General features: G+C 39.1%; 1 pseudogene; it reads left to right on the forward strand.

Annotated features, from left to right (window-relative positions):
* Positions 1–6,699: 6,699 nt before the first annotated feature.
* On the forward strand, positions 6,700–9,481 carry LOC139724847 (uncharacterized; annotated as a pseudogene).
* Positions 9,482–14,332: the final 4,851 nt, after the last annotated feature.

Consider the following 14,332-nt stretch of genomic DNA (forward strand, 5'->3'; position numbering starts at 1 on the left):
CAACAGGGCTATCTTAAATTCTGGCTTCCTGTGCCTCCAAGGAGTGAAAAATAAGTCTGAACAACCATCAACCTGATCTTTTTTTTTTCTTTTTCTTTTTTTGTCCCCGCGTTCACATTGGTCCCCTCGGCGAGGGGAAATTGCCGCGCTGTGGGACTTTCTCCTTGGGAACACTCGCGGCATGGGACTTGTCTCCTCGTCCCCGCGAAGCAAGTCGGGTCCGGGGACAAGATTTGGAGGGGACAGTGACCTTGGAGCATAATTGAAAGCGTTCATTTGTGGTCATCTAATGTACGCATGCGCGATGCCTGGTTTCGAGTGACAGAGCTCGCCCCAATCCCCAAATGAAGCCACAGCTAGGGGACAGATGAAATGATGGTCACTCGTAAAAAAGGTAAGATCTCTATGGTGACTGTCCCCGCAACGCGGAGTCCAATGTGAACGCGGGGACAGTCGTCTACCAACCTACTTATGGTGAAGAAAAACCAACATGTTGTGATTATAAGGCTTAATACTACAGATATGATTCACCAGAAAAAGAAAAAATAAGAAAAAATGAGAGTGATATATTAATCGTCTTTCTACAGCTTGCAACTCCTCCTCATGCCTGAACGGAGGTGATTGCATACCGGACAAATACGGTGGTTTTACCTGCAATTGCTCTGACCAATACTTCGGACCAACTTGCTGTGAGTAATGTCTTTCCTGTTTCCTTTTTATTTTAATTCTCCTTTTAGAGATAATCATTCTGTCCGCAATTATTACGTGATTGGCAAGGAATTTCAGGTCTTTATAACTTTTTTTTTAAATCCAAGAGAGATCTTACTGGCTGAAGGTATCATTACTCAGTTGCTGTATCTGTTTATGTGTATCATTTATGAATGTCTATAAATCATCCCAAAATAACCCCCTCTCCCCCCAGAAAAAAGAACCATATATATGTATATATACTAGGTATTTCAAAAAACATTTCCCACTTTTGATTCTTAATAATTCAAGGACTATACATTAGATAACACTGTCATTGATATGAGTGATAGCTGAATAGTGTACAATTTTGTTGAAGGTGGTTTCAATATGAAAGCATAAATTATTTTCATGAAATCCATGATTAATTTCACAGTTAGGTTCCAGATTTTGCTCTATTTTCAACCCTCTGTACAAACTTTCATTTTGCACAGGGGTCAATGGGTGTGTATGGGAGTGTGTGGTCAACACCCTGACAATGGTCCTGAACAATGGCCAGGGTTTGAATGTTTCATTATTTATTCATGAGAAATTCCATTATCACAACTAGTCTTTATTCAGCCTCTGGCAGTATCTGTGTAAAGTTAAACGTCTGCTGAAACTGTCGTTGAGTCGCGACAGTGCTCTCCCTGCTTCTGAAAACCGAAATTACAATGAATACCTTTCTGTCGTAAACATGGTGACAGGAAGCAAAGAAAATCAATTTGAGTATTAAGTATACACTTGTGTGTATATGGAGCCTTGAATAAATCTGCTATGAAACAAATCGCCCTAATGAAAAATGCTGCTGAACTCTTTAACAAAAGTGATCTCTTTTTATCAAAAAAGCGACAAATTTGTCAGACTATTAGTAGACATTTGAATTAAAATGAAGAACTTGAGATCGTTCATTTTATGATTATAGTGATATATAAAGCAAAATTTGAAATGATTGCCAGCTGGAATGAAATGTGGTGTTTGCAAGCACATGGGAACATGATTGTGCTTACTTTTTCCATGTGCATGCATTTTACCGTTTACCGTGCATGAGTGTTAGCAGTGCCCAGGGCATTCCACATGAATTATTGAATAAGCATTCATGAGCCAGGGAGCGCGAGACCGACGCCTAGTCAACAGGTGGTTCAGGCATGTCCATTGTTCAGGGCCATTGTCAGCACACACTCACATACACATCATTGGTTCCTGTGCAAAGTTCAATCTTTGTACAGAGGGTTAAAATTTGACCCAAATCTGAAACCTTACTTCAAAATCAAGCTTGGATTTAATGAAACTGATTTATGCTTAGACATTGAAATTATCTTTAACAAAATTGTACACTATTCAGCTATTACTCATATCAATGACAGTTTTATCGGATGAATAGTTTTTGAGCTATTAAGGATCAAAACTAGGAAACGATTTTTGAAACACCCAGTACCTAGTATCCTAGTATATACATGTATATATATATATATATATATATATATATATATATATATATAGAGGGCATGAAATATCAATAAACTGTGACTGTGTTTTTTTTTTTACTTCTTTAGTTTTTCGCTGTGTAACTAGTAGGACTTAAAGGGGAAATCCAGTCCAAATATAAGTCAGTCTGATAAGAAAAAGTAAAATATTACGAGTTGAAGGGTATAAATTTGATCGAAATCAGATGAAAAACAAGGAAGTTATGACATTTTGGAGTTCACTGTGTTTTGGGAGGAAACAGTTCTTGAACAGTCAATATGAATATGCAAATGGCAAAGTGATCAAGTCATTCTTTCACAACATACCATATAGTTTGTACACTCATAACATTTTGAAATTTCCTGTTTTTCATTCAAACGCAATTATCTCCGAGGCTTAAATCCTCGTATGTCTAACTGATCACTATTCTTAAAGGTAGGGAATCCCATTTGCACGCCTCAAATGAAGAGTTGTATAAATACAGTGGTATGTTGAAGAGAATATCATTTTAGAAACTCCCATAAAGTATTGAAAGTGGAAGGTAACATTTAGTACATTTTTTTGACGGTTAGATTTTGAATTGAATTGTTTTCGGGGCTCACCGTAAATTCCAGTACATTACTAGGCTACCTTTGCAGACCCATGTACTGCATGTGTGTCCATCATGTATGTTTTGTGAAGAAAGTTCATCAACACTTACAAACATTTCTATATACATTCTTACCACACACTCTATATGTTATTACATCAGCTCTTGTACTTTTAGATTTGTGTTTATAGATCACAAATACAGAAGAATGCAACAAAAAGGCTTAAGTGTGGCTGACACACAGAACTACTGAGTAGTTGAGTTTTGTGCATTATTCAAATTTTAGATAACTGTTGACTTCCAAGTTTCTAAGCAGTGGCCTAAGCAAGTCCCCTGAGGTTCATATTTAATGTTTTGCTGCATTTCGGGAGGTCTGTAAAAGGTATCCCCTACCTTTAAGTTATTCAACCAGGATTTAGACTTGACATGTTTCAGACCTCAATGACAAAAACATTGAATTTTCGTCATTTTTTTTGTACACGATAAATGGAAAATATTATAAGGGTATGACATGGTTCGCAAACTCATTTGAATATTCAAATTCACTGTACAAGAACTGCTTTGGAGAAATTACCAAAACTTCCAAATTTCATAACTTCGTTATTTTTCATCCAATTTCAGTCAAATTTTACTGTTGAACTTGTAAAATTTTACTAATTTTCATAAGACTAACTTATGTTTGCACTGGATTTCCTCTTTAACTCTTTATGTGCCATGTTCGCACGTCCGACTCAGTCGACGGCATGCCAACTTCGCATATTCTGCTCAACAAACAAAGCCGCCAAGACCGATCGATAAACCGCTAATTACTGCTAATCCCGCGGCACAATGAAAGCGTTTCTCGTGCTTTTGTTCCTCTCATAATCACGGCTTGCATTTTATGTGGTGATCGACTATCAAGCGATGTTCCCAACTAGATTTACTCGTACATTCTATGTTTCTGTCACGGTTTAATGTGCAAAAGTCATGCTTTTATAGTAATGTAGCAACTGGTCATTAAAAGAAAAAAATGAAAATAGAGTCGGCATACAATCTATATCGAAACAAAGCTTGGCATTCCTCTTTAACTTTGCCTACTATTACGCCCATCTTTACATAAATTTGTAGAAGTTATACAAATTGGAAAAACAGAATTCTTTCTCAAAGCATGACTACCTTCGTGTCTCAGAATAACGTGGCACACAGGGGGTTTCCACCATGGCACATAAAGAGTTAAGAATCGAGTGTCCGTGGCCTTGTCCGCTGAGCCACCAAATGTATAATAATCTTATGTAAGAAAAAAAATCTGAGGGCCTACAGTCTACAAGCTGTGTCTTAGTAGTGGGTCCCTCCTTTTTTCGAAGTTTGCGTATTGTTATTTCATTTTCATCAATTAAGTTTTCATGACAATGTATAATTGCTATATGGTTCCAGAATTATTGTATACTCTTTCAGTTTTGTTTTTTTTCTGCTTGTGGAACCTTATTTTTTGTTACCAAAGAAAGTAAAATGCTTATGTCCTTTTCGAAAAATGAATTTGAATTAAAATTGTATTGAATTGAAATGAATGTCTAAAAGAGAAAGACAAAATAAAGAAAGCTGCTAATGGTTAGTTGTGATGCTATCCAAAGCAAGAAATAATGTGTATTAATTCTTTACGTGTAATTAAGGACTAAAAAGCAAAATGCATAGTATTCGGATTTTATTATGTATCGTGTGTGAAATCACCTACATTCTGCACTGCTTCCTATTTCAATACCTCATAGCTTGTGCAATCCTCCACACTCCGGACGTTGGTAGATCTCAGACGTACACGTTCCCTGGTTGGCACGTCACGGACAACATGACGTCACTGGATTTTGAACTCAGTGCTAATAACGACGGTACGTTGGGATTGAGTAGCGTCAACAACAAGAAGCGGCACATGTATGAAATAGGTAAGCCATTAAGAATTGATAATTGCTACTTCTTCTGCTATATTTCTAAAGCCCTTTAATATCCAATACAGGACGAAATGAATGGTGGTTTGCGATGCAGAATGTATCTGGAGTTCGGGACGATCTTCGTAAGTAGCAGTGCTGTTATTCAGAGGAAACGATTTAGATATTACTTTAATACACACGCACAAACACACACACAAACACACAATTACACACACATACATAAATAATGAAAAATGCAGCTATTTTCAAGGTCATCATTCTGATTTTTGTGATGTCCTTACAAAAGAGCGTAGAAAGACATACATGTATATATAGTACGGATGAACATCGCTATTACTGCAGGCATTCCGTGGACAAAACATCCTGTTGCGGCATAAATTGTCACCCCTGCATAAATTGTCACCCCCTTAAAAGGGCGACAAATTGTGCAGGGAGCTAACGGCACAAATTGTTACCCCGCGCAATTTTGTCGCCTGGCGACAATTTGTGAACATTCCTGACGGGACAAATTGTCACCCGCCCTCGAAGCACATTTGGAGAGGTAATAATCATTCTTGATATAGGCATTGGAATACCAACACGTAACTTATGGCTACGTCAATGCAAACAAGTAATGTGAAACTCATATTAAAGTTTCGAGGAAGTGTGTGTGTGTGTGTGCCCGCACGCATGATGAGTGTCCGTTTGTGTGTGCGTGTGAGTATGTGTGGATGTATGTGTGGGGTGCGCGTGAAGAGGAGAGGAGTGGATGGATGGGTTGTGGGGTGAGGGTCGGGTGTGGATGTGTGTGTGTGTGTGGGGGGGGGGATGGGTGGATGATGGATGAGTGTAAGGGAAATGTGTGTGTGTGTGTGTGTGTGTATGTGTGTGTCCTAAGGATCGAAAGTTATGAGCCATGATAGAAACATGCTGTCAGAACTCAACACTGAACCTTGCCTGTGACCTTTGACCTAGAGGTGACATCCATGTTTGTTAAGATGTGAAACTTTGAATTTTTAACCACCCTTCCCTCCAAGTTTGATGGAAATTGAAGCCCTGGATACAGAGTTTATAATAAATCAGTTTTTTTTTTTTGTGTGTGTGTGTGTGTGTGTGTAGCGTTACGCACAGACGATGGGACGACGGACGACGGACGGACAGACGTCACACAGTGGGCCAGGTGTGAATGAAAGTGCGCCAAAATAGGGATTTAGTCACTGCAAGGAAATTTATGGTTTTTTTCATATCCTAGGCACAGATTACATCCTCCTGAACGCCTCTGATCAATAGTTTTTCTTGAAGTTAATTATAAGTGTCTACAAAAGACTAAAAATTTGTGAATACTTGGTACAAAACGTGTAAATGCAATATTGCGGTTTTCAAAAGGTTTCCGCCAAACAAGTCGTTTGACCCACTTCAAATTTTCAACACGTGTGTCAAATTAACTATTTTAAATTATCATAAACGCTACAGGCCAAATGTTATGCCCCCTGAAAGTAATTTGGGCCAAAACAAGGAAAATTTGGCAAAAAATAGCAAATTTCTTTTCATGTGCAAAAATCGTCATAATTCCTGCCGATTCCAGCGCTAAAAATATCACAATCGCCTTTGTTGTAGTTCCTGCTTTACACTGATACCAAAGTTGGCTGCAACCTTCCGCAATCTTGTGAAGAAAACCCAATTTTCCATCCGCATGTTTGCCTGGTTTTTGCCAAAATCTAGCCTGCGGTGAAAGCACGCACCCAATGGATCCTCATACGCAGGCAACGCACACACAACAACAGAGACCACAGAGAGAGCAAGAGAGAGGGAGAGAGGGAATGAGAGATGGGGAGGGGGGGGGGGGGGGTCTGGGGAGGGGCGGGGTGTCATGTTCATCATGATTGATAGGTGTGTAATGTTTACATCAAGGCAGTGAAATGACCATGAATGTCTCGAAAGTCTAACCCTATAATGCCTGTGTAGTCAGTTACTTGCACTGATCAAACAGCATGCCAACTACCCACATTCAACAAATGTAAAGATCTGACGTTCTCCTCCTGCACGATTCTTTCGACCTGTTTTTTCGTGGTACCATAATAATATTTTGATGCCAGAGTTATATTCTTCTTTGAAGGTAAGGAATATCCTCTTATTAATGATAATCTTAAAGTGTCGATAAACAGTTCATGTTACTTTGTTTTAGCATGATGTTTTCGCAGCACATATCATAGGCTTCTGCTTCTGTTATTGTGTAGGGTTATTGAGGTGTAAGGTTAGTTTCCATTGTGGGTGTCAATGATCCTTTTTCGCTGTATTGAAATATGCTTTCGTCCGAACTAGATATCTTCATGCCTTATGCATGCCTGTATACCACACTGGTCAAGTTAGTTGGAAGGGGGAGGGGAATCATTCGTTTTGTTAATTACGAAAATGTAGAGTATCTTTTCTCCGAAAGTATATGTATGCAATAGAATGTAGAATATTTGTCTATCCTTTATCAAATAAAGTGAACACTATTTTCAAAAGGAAAGTTTTAACAGGTAATTCATAGTGTATAATAATGATATCTCTCTGTCTTTCAGTCTACCTCCGTAGGCACATCTTCCTCCATCATTATGCGATTATATCTATCTATAGTCTTGTAACATCCTACATACTTACCTAACATTCTCATTAATTCATTTTGAAGAAGTATGAAGACCTCTCAAAAAGTATTTTAAGGCTTTATGCATTATGGCCCATTATTGAGAAAGAGCGGTCAACATGACTGTCGTATGCTACAAAATCCATCCCTGTTGTTTATAAATTTGGAGAGCGTAAGATTTTTCACCACAATTTGTCAAACACAAAGAACTAGCTCTCTAGATATCCCCTCACTCTTTCGTTTTACAGATCCAACATCCTGAGTGACTCACAATGGCTTCTGTGAATATTTCAAGGCGGAGACTTTTCGACATAATTCATGCTTCTGACAGTATGGACAGTACGGCAAAAGGACTACAAAAATGCATGGACTTCATCATTCAGTTTCATGATTTGGATAACGCTGATACCTGAAGTATTTCTTCGGAAGACACCCGAATCTGTCAAGAAATTTCTGTACAAATGCCGAGACAAGTGGAGGAATAGCTACCGCATACGTACAAATTTTCCAAAGAGGAACTGCGAATGGCTAGATAGTAATGTCTTCCCCGATACTATCATAGAATCGATTCAACGAGCACAGATGAACATGCCGTCAACGTCCCAAATGTCGACTGCAGGTCGACCGGCTAAAACCTGGGAAGCATTGTCGCAAAGATCCAGACAAAGGAAGACCAAAGAGTTGTTGACGCAAAGGAAACCAGAAGAACTGATCTTTGCTGCAACTCAAGGAATGTATTTGAAAAAAACACAGATCTGAAATATGTGCTGAACTTTGCAATGATTTCACCATCCCGACCATCCAAAATCAGGGAAGTAATCAAGAAGCCAGTGAAGACACCTGAAGGGTACACCTCTGATGAAGCATTATCACTTCTTGTCGAAACAGGAATGACAAAACGATCATAATTATCAGACTGTTAGATCGTCAGCAAAGAGAAAAAATGAGGACATCTACCCACCATACAATGAAGTGAGGAAGGCTAAGATGAAGTGCTATCCTGAAAACATTACAATAAAGGAAGATTCAGCCGAGGTCCCTCTTCAGAAACTGCTTTATCACACTGCCTTGCGAATTATCGATGATCAAAAAGAGGTGATGACAAATACCTTGGAGGGTCTCGAGGATGACGAGCAGATGTTTTGCAAGTTGGTTTGCAAGTACGGATTTGATGGGTCATCAGGACAAAGCGAGTACAAACAACGATTTTTGTCGCAAGAAAAGACGGATGAGAGCTTGTTTTGCGCAACTGTGGTTCCTCTACAACGAAAATGGGGTGATCAGATCTTGTGGGAGAATCCGGTACCGTCTTCTACAAGATTCTGTCGACCTCTCCGCCTCAATTTCCCCAAAGAAACAGTAGAGTGGAGCCAGGATGTAGACACATCAATAAAACAGGAAATTGATAGTCTACAGCCAATGGATGTTGCCCTGGACATCACGTACGAAGTCGAGGCAGACCTGAACAGAATCGCCCAAGTGAAAGTCAACTATGAAGTACATCTCACCATGGTCGACCAGAAGGTTACCAATGCTCTCACAGACACAAAATCTTCCATGAGATGTTACATATGCGGTGCAACCCCAACGCAATTCAACAATTTGGAAGAAATGCCTTGCTCAGATCCGACGACGTACATGTATGGCCTTTCGCCTCTCCACAAGTTGATTAGGTGCTTCGAGATGTTGCTTCACATCGTCTACCGGACAGAGATTACGAAATGGCGCGTTTCTTCTGCGGCAGAAAACGAGGCCGTGATAAGCAAAAAACAGATGATCCACGATCGCTTCAAAGTGGAGCTAGGAATCAAAGTCGACGAACCTAAACAAGGTGCAGGGAATACAAACGATGGCAACACAGCTCGGAAGGCTTTCAAGAACGAAAAGGTGTTTGCTGATGTCTGTGGTTTGGACGAAGACCTAATCCACAGATACCAAATGATTTTGGTCGCTTTGTCATGCAAACTTCCTCTGGACCCAGCCATATTCGGGACATATTGCCATGAAACAGCCGAGTTACAGCTCCAACTGTATCCATGGTTTCGCTTTTCCGTAAGCATCCACGTCCTCCTCATTCATGGTGCCAGAATCCTGTCTTCTTCAGTTTTGCCGATCGGGATGATGAGTGAAGAGGCACAGGAAGCCAGAATGAAAGACAACAAGATCTTTTGACGAATGAACGCTAGAAAAACATCTCGCACTGACAACATCAGCGATGTTTTTCACAGACTGATGGTAACGGGTGACATCGTAATCAGTAGCAAATCTCTACGAGTACAGAAATCACAGCCGCTTCCCGCTGATGTTCAGAAAATGTTGAAAGATCCAACAATCCAGGACATTGCTGGTGACGCAGCAGATAGTGACTGTGATTCAGAGTAATTTCAATATTTCGAACAGAATGCTTCAGTGATACAGGTATGCGGTATCTTTTTTTATTTTTTTATTTTTCCGGGCTACAGAGGGCGCTCTTAACATAATAACTTCATCAAATTTTCTTTTCAATTTGTGTACAATGTGTATTTCTCACTTATCTCTCATTTGCATTGTTACCGCATGCATTTTCACGAGGGGACATCATATATAGCAAACTATTGATTAATACCAAAAAAGTCCTGAAGGGCGCCCCTCTAAGTACGTGTGACCTGAAAGTCTGAACCTTTGCTGAACCCTTTCCTTTATTTTTTTTCTTTTGTTTTGATACTTTTCATGTTGTTTCTGCATATGCGCTACAGCTACAGTTCGCACTATCAATTTTCTGACATGTGAAAAATATTGTAACGTGAGAATATTATATTTCTCATTGGATGTTCACAGCCAATCAGAAATCGCTATATAAATGACGTCATAGGTGTTTGAAAATATTTTCATTGGATTCTACGGGTCTGATTACCCCTAGATCCACCAATTTAGCATAGGTTTTAAGTTGATCTCGGTGAATATGAATTTTGGCGCACTTTGGAGCCATTCTGGCCCACTGTGCGTCGCAGGTGATCCCAGTACTCTCCCCTCACCTCCGTTCGGCTAGAAAACAAAAAGACGTACACACACACACACACACACACACACACACACACAAACAAACGTACGTGCATAAACACATCCATACATGCATGCACATACGTACATACACGCGCGCGCACACACACACACACAAAACAGAACCACCATCACCACCACTTACACAAAGACTCCACCAAACACGCACACATACACACCACAGGTCACACATGCGCAGACGCATACACACAGCACATATAAGGGCCTACGCACCTACACACCATACACAACACATACCATGCAGCCCCCTCCCCCCCCCCCCACACACACACACACACATTCACACCGCAAAGTTAATACCAATCATACCAGGGCCACCTCCGTGATCATACCCACCCCCATGCAAGCATAACACAGGAACGATCACCTCAATCGCACAATTTGTAGTGCATCTTAGCATTATCTTCTGCAGCTTGAAGAAAACGACCGACGACAATTTGTGCAGCTACATTGTACGTTTAATTTTGCCAGCAGAAATTGTCGCCATGGCAGTCAAAATTTGGGAACTGCACGAGCAGCACGATTTGTCGCCTGCTGCAGGGGCGACAATTTGTGCCGTCAACTCCTGCACAAATTGACGCCCCGAGCCGAGGGTAACAATTTGTGCAGGGGTGACAATTTCTGCCGCAACGCACCCTCTTGACGGACTGCGCAAATTAATATCTGGTGAACAAGAACAGGAACACATAATTTTCAATGAAACCCCCGGGTTCTGCTTCAAGTTGAAGCTTTGAAAGATAGTGGTTTGTTGTCAGCAATATTTTGTCTGATTTCTTTTTTCCATCCTTCATTAGCAATTTAATGTCATGTGTCCATCAAATTTGGGTTTGGCGGTATAATGCGTCCATTCTTGGGATGTCATAGAGTAAGAATTATGACGGATTCAAGGGATAATGCTTGTACGACTTGCTTTACTCATGTTATCAATTATCTTTTTTTATTTCATCTGAGGGTGGAGGTGTGTGGTATGTACAATAATACATTTACTACTTAAACATCAACACCATCAACATGACGATGTTTTTCAGCTGGTTTCCAATTCAATCACCCTTTTCCGTAACGTGAGTGATTTTATTTTTGTTCATTGTTACATTTGGTTTCCCTCTGTCAAAACCCTAAACCCAAGTCGTTGGTGGTTGGTCAAACACATTCAGTACTGTACGCCCGTGTGGAAGGACAGACTTTAGCGGAGACTGTAACTTTACGATCCGAGTGGAAACGCCAAACATCCTTTCTGGCTATGGCATCTACGACCGCTTCTGGATCACTTTCCGTAACAACACGATCGCGGTGGGGCGTCACGGGAATTCTACCCCTTTTATGGCGGCCACTTACCCGACACTCATGGAAATCAACTACGTCGGTGTCGTCACGAGATTTGGATCTGAGGGATACTGGAAGTTTCACTCGTTTTGCTAAAGAATTGATATCTGTCTCTGTGCATGGAATCCTGTGCATTATTCTCTTATCGAAGATAATGACATGTAACATTTCTTTTTAAAACTTGTGGTGGAAATTTTAACCCTTAGACTCAAAGAATATTATACCGATAAACCCAAAAGTAGGGCAAAGGCAAAAAAAAAGAAGAAAAGAAAAGGTACATGTATAGCGCATCATCGTATAGTGTCAATGGAAAGTAAGCCTTGTGGACACCTTTAACTTATTTAATGTGGGAAAATCAAAGGAAAACATGGGACCTTTTGATTATTTTGTGGAATCGCTCCTACATTCAGTGTAATATTTGACTCCATGTGTATGTTTTACATGTTTACCATTTAGATTTAACAGTGTAATATGTCACAAACAAACAGCAACAGATTGAGCTAAAATTGGACAAGAATCAAGAAAGTTACCCCTTTTGACGTGCCCCCCCCCCCCCTCCCCGCCAGTTTCGCATATTTATCAAGTAGTTATATCGGTCACAATCATATAACATTATGTGGATAAAATAAAATTGTGAAGTCAATTACTGATGTACAATATACACTAACAATCTTTAAAAAAAAAAAGAACACACCAGTGTTGTATACTATACATCTGACATTAAAGCGTCAAAATAGATAATCATGAAGGACCTCTGATAAGGAATTTTTTTCTGTTTTTATTCTATTCAATTATGAGAGAGAAAAGCACTGTAAAGAAAAGAAGTGTATTTTCGGGTTTTACTTTGGGTTTCCTGATTCAATTAATCTGAACAAAAGTGAAACACAAACTACGTAGTAATATGACAGTGTCGCGTTGTTCTTATAGCAATACATTAACATATATATATATATATATATATATATATGATATATATATATATATATATATCATACATACATATATATATATATATATATATATATATCCCCAGAGTAAAAACAGTCGTATAAACACCGCAGGAGCCATTTTTTCTTTGTCTCCTGCGGTGTTTTAACTCTTGATATTTGTTTATTACACACCGACGCAGAACTTTCATATTTTGATATGTATGGATAATATATACATATATATAAATATATACGTAAAGAGTTTGTTCGCAAAAAACGATAAGTCAATTTTTGAAGATTTTGAAGTACGGTCTCTGTCATAAAGTACAAAATAATACCTTTTAAATGATATATTGGTCACTACATATAAAGGTACATTTTTGAAGTTATGGTCAAAAGAAGCATAATTTGTATATTCGAACCATTAGCGGTGATACAATTATGGTTCCATCAGCGCAGTTTAATTGTAAGCCTATCTTAAACATCTATATTGTTGTCACCTACATTATTATTTTGTTTTTTATCGCGACATGTTTATCGACATAATACGTTGAAGGCTGGATAGTGCCTTAGAAAACGCTCTCAATGCTACAAAGCTTGCGAGGAACAATATCTTACGGAAGCAAAAGACATGAAGCTCAGTCTTTAGCGCGACTGTCTTGCGATCAATCGGCTCTGGGTTGGAATCCTCCATGACGGGAGCTAAGCAATGTCGAACGCGAGGAGTCTTTCTCGTATTCACATGACATAAAGATTCATCTTATTATATTTTGAAATTAAGAACACATGTTTTTCCTTCAAATTCTTTATCTATCAATGATCAGTTGTGGCAATCAAAAACGTCATGTTTTTGCCCCTTTCTGTAATGACAGTGGATCACATAAAGTATTTCCTCGATGGACTACAGCAAAACATCAATGTCTATTGCAGGTGAATAAAATGCGTTTATAACCCATGTTATATAATTTACATTTATGTATACCTTATAAGTCATAATATATGAAACGAATATAGGTACTTCTTCTTATTCGTTTCATGCTCCTCTCCTTTTTGTGTGTGTGTCTCTCTTTCTCTTTTCTCTGTCTTTTTAATGTATTATTATATTAATAAATGTCAGCAATTTCCCTCATTAACCTTCCGTTTCCCTCTTATTTCAATCAGATTTTTCTTAAGAAACTAGCAGTACAATGAAGGGGCACCCCATCCCACCCCTTAAAGCAAGATCGAAATAGAGCGAGTCGCAGTGGGATCCTTTCTGAGAAAGTGACAGTGAGGTGTAAGTTCTTGCAATGAGCTTAGTGATTCAAGCATCCCATGCTTATTCCACCTTAACTGAAACTGGACGTGATGTTGGTTTTCTCTTATTACAATGAGGTGAATCGATACTTCTATACAATGTCAATTGCCAAGTGTATTTTCATGAAACGTTGTACTGGTGTAACATGTGAATTATATTTGTCTGGATTGCGTTGTTCAAGATGAGTAATTTGTATATATTCAAGGTGTGAATGAAAGTGGTAAAGTTGCAGAAGAGACGAAACAAAGCATATATGTGCCTTGTGCTGATGTATCATCAAGACAGAGGACGTTTTGAAAAGGCATGGTGCAAATGACATCCATTGAAGGTTAGTGTCCTACTTAACCCGTATCTCGTGTTATACGTATTCCTGCTATAAGATATCAATTAGTTAGCTGCAACGAGTTAAAATAT

The sequence above is a fragment of the Diadema antillarum genome, unplaced genomic scaffold, assembly GCF_040938485.1.
Source record: "Diadema antillarum isolate AM-2024a unplaced genomic scaffold, OU_Dant_1.0 scf00000233, whole genome shotgun sequence".
NCBI classification, from domain to species: Eukaryota; Metazoa; Echinodermata; class Echinoidea; order Diadematoida; family Diadematidae; genus Diadema; species Diadema antillarum.